Source organism: Molossus molossus, unplaced genomic scaffold (assembly GCF_014108415.1).
Source record: "Molossus molossus isolate mMolMol1 unplaced genomic scaffold, mMolMol1.p scaffold_m16_p_18, whole genome shotgun sequence".
In the NCBI taxonomy this organism is placed as follows: domain Eukaryota; kingdom Metazoa; phylum Chordata; class Mammalia; order Chiroptera; family Molossidae; genus Molossus; species Molossus molossus.
In genome coordinates, this window is record NW_023425353.1 from 47,839,944 (window position 1) to 47,843,607 (window position 3,664).

A 3,664-nucleotide genomic window follows, 5' to 3' on the forward strand; every position below is an offset into this window, starting at 1 on the left:
TGCCCGGGCCCCATTTAGCCAGCGGGTTTGCGCTGGCGGCTCAGAATTCAGCCGTGTGTGGCGCTGCCTCTGATTCTCCCTCATCATGTGTCCTTCCTTCTTCCTCTGACGCCACAGAGCCCTTTGTCTGCGGTGGGTGCTGATTTTCACTTTGCCATGCCACCTCCTTGAAATCAGAGATGGGATCTTGCTCGGCTGTCTCAAAGTGGGCCAGAGATTGGAAGATTACTTTGCATATGTTAGGCATGTACATTTTTAAAAATCTGTTTTAATTGATTTTTTAGAGAGAGAGGCAGGGAGAGAGAGGGGGAAACATCGATGTGACTCTTCCCTGGCAGGGGAGATACCGTGACCATGAAGGTGGTTTCCCAGGGGAGGCTTGTCCATTGTGCTCTGGAGGTGCTGACCCCGCAGACCTCCCCAAATGTGGGAAACTCCACTGCACAATTTTTGGTAGTGGGGGACTGAAAAAAAAAAACAAAAAAAAATCGATGTGAGAGAAAAACATTGATTGGTGCCTCCTGCACGCCCCCTAATGGGGATGGAGCCCAAAACCTGGGCATGTGCCCTGACCGGGAATTGAACCTGGACCTCTCAGTCTCTGGGACAACTCTCAATCCACTGAGCCACATGGGCTGGGCTAGCAGGTACATTTTTAAGTGGACTACATAGTGCTAACCTTACATTATATATTCCTAATAATTAGGACCCAATACTGGGGAAGACTGGACATATCAGATGACGAAAATGTATATAAACCTCCCAATTCTGGCCCTTCCGCCAGTATTTTGTACTTTCTTCGATGCACCCTTCATGCAGAAATGCCCCGCCCTTGGGGTAGGAAGTCTGCTACTTAGGGAAATACTTCACAGTCATTTTTTCCAAGTCTATACCTTTTTTTCAATTCACCTCAGTTCTGGGTCTCTGTACTGAGAAAAGTTTGAAATTGCTGTGTTTCACGTTTACTGCTGTGAAGAAGGCTCGCTCTTCTCTCACAGTATGCCTTCTGGCGGGGAGGGAAGGGCTTAAGGACAATGTCTTACAAAACAGTCTTAAAATGTGTTTCTTATTATGGGTTTAGATTTAGGATCCCCACCACCCCGTTATTAGCTTTGGATATTAAATATCCAAAATATGCATTTTAGGATTCTGACACCCAGAACTAAAGGTATTTCGAGGTGAACCTCATAAGAATTTACTTCCTGCTCCTTTTGCTTTGTTTTTCACGGAATGAAAAATGAGAATCATAAGGTCAAACTTCAGTGCTTTGTATTAACATTAAAACTCAATAAAACCTTATGCCGTATTAAGTACCGAAAAATAAAAGGGACGCTTTCTGTAGCCAAGGGGGGGAAGCAACCAATGAAGGATGCTGCTTCTGCAGGATGGATGGGGCCTGCAGCCGCGAACCCCGTTTTCCACAGCCTGCCGAGACGGGAAATGGAAATGCCACACAGGCCGAGTGTTTGCTTGGGCTGTGAAATTCCACACGCCCCCCCCCCCCCATGCCAAGGGAAACAGCTGAGAGGAACCTGCAAATAATGAAATGTGATTGATTACCCTTGGGAAACACAACAGGGCTTGTTGAAACTAGTGTAAAAATAACATAACTTATAGCAGCCCCAGAAATAATCACAGTATTGAGCCCAGGTCACGTTGTGTGAAATAACTCAGGTATTTCTGATTAATTTGTTCTCTTGGCTGCACTTGCCAGGATGTCTTGCCGTGTGTGTGTGTGTGTGTGTGTGTGCACGCGTGTGTGTGGTGTCTGTGTGCACACCGTGCATACTGATTAGGGATTTAGTTACTTTGGGTGGTAAGCAGGCAGCTAAAGCCTGTAACTGATTTACAGAGTGTTTCTTTTTCTTAATTGACCAGCCATGGTACAGGTTTCATTTTGTGAATGTAGAGGCTTTTGCATAAACATCAAGTAATAGGATCTTTTGGTTAAGGTCACATTTTGTTCCTTTTACTTTTTATAGTCCCACACTCATCTCCCAGGGTGCTTTACAAAGGTTGAATTTTAAAATCCAGTTCTTTTTTTTTTCTTTTTCTTCCCAGAGTTACCTCCTTCTGAACCTGGCTATTTTGCTGCAGGAGGATTAGAAGAAGAATTCTTCAATAGACAGACTTGTTCCAAACATCCGTAGTCATGTTTCTTTTGTTGTATAAGCAACTGTAGTTCGGTTGCCAGCAATAGCCATGGATACTGGTTAATCTGTGCGAGAAGGGAATCTATAGAAAGGATCCAGAGTGCTGGATAGAATTAAAGGAAAGGCAGAATACCCAGGTTCCAGAAAGAAACCAGAGGTTTTCTGGGAATCTAGGTAGTGAAAACAAACATTCTTTTTAGGTACCACTGACAAGGTAAATCAACTCCTACAGTCTTCTGTCTTTAGGTTACACCTCTCAAGGTAAACTGATAGGGATGATAGAGATACAAGGTAAGTGGACACTGCTCGGTAAAACCTAAGCTCAGACCAGCACACTGCCACGTTCTCTCACCTTCATACGCCAGAGCAAACCGCAGAGCCAAGCCCAACACCTGTGTGGCTAGAAACTATTTCTTGTCTCTAGCAGGAGGAATAGCAAAGTCACATGACAAAGGGCATGGATACAGGGAGGGTAGGTAGTTGTGGCCAATCATTCAATTTACAACAAGCCATTTCCAAAAGAGAATATGGAGCCCGTCTGGTGTGGCTCAGTGGATTGAACGTCCTCCCACGGACTGAGAGGTCCCAGTTCAATTCCTGGTCAGGGCACGTGGCCGGGATTCAGGCTCGATCCCCAGTAGGGGGCGTGCAGGAGGCAGCTAATAGATGCTTCTTTCTCACATCAGTGTTTCTGTCTCTCTCTCCTTTCCTCTCTCTCTAAAAAATCAATAACAAAAAATATATTTAAAAAAAAAAGAATATGGAGTCATGATATCAAGAGGGAGAATGGATGCAAGGCAAGAAAACAGAGGTCTTCAGTTGGATCCCAGTAGCGTTTATAATTTGTCTTGCATACCGAGTGTGCTTGCAGAGGTCTCTTGATACGTGATACTGTGGGTATGAGAAGAAGTCCTGGGTGACTTTTGGAGAGCAGAGTTTCCGGCCCGTGCCTGGATTTGTGTTTCCCTCAGGTTGGACAGGGAGAAGTGGCCCTGGGGTTGCCCCTGTCATCTTCGGGCAAGAGAAGAAAGAGGTGGTTCTTTTGACCATCACAGCTGGTGTTGCAGAAGCCAGAGGCTCAGAATCAAGCCTTCGACCTGCTTTTAGAAATGTGCTTGTAACATCTGGATGCTCATTGGATGCAGCGTTCATCCTGACGTTCGCTCTCGGTATTCATTTTAACACATTTCTAAAAAATGTTAGAATTACAAGAAGGCTTACAGCATGGGCACACACATCCTTTATGGATGGTCTGGTTATCTGTTGTATAACAAATTACCCCAGATCGTACTGGCATACATCCACCACTGATACTGCTCATGGATTCTGTGGGTGGGGAATTCAGCCAGGGAACAGCAGGGATGGTTTCCTCTGTTCTACCCTATGTGGGGCTTCAGACAGAAGACTCAAGAACTGAGGCTGATTGACAACTGGGGGCTGAAAGCATGAAGGTTCTGTCTGTCACTCACCTGCTTGGTGGTTGATGCTGGCTTTTGGCTGCGATTTTAACC

General features: G+C 45.4%; 1 pseudogene; it reads left to right on the forward strand.

Moving 5' to 3' along the window:
* Window positions 1–323: 323 nt before the first annotated feature.
* LOC118633649 lies at window positions 324–523 on the forward strand (annotated as a pseudogene).
* The last annotated feature ends 3,141 nt before the right edge of the window (window positions 524–3,664 follow it).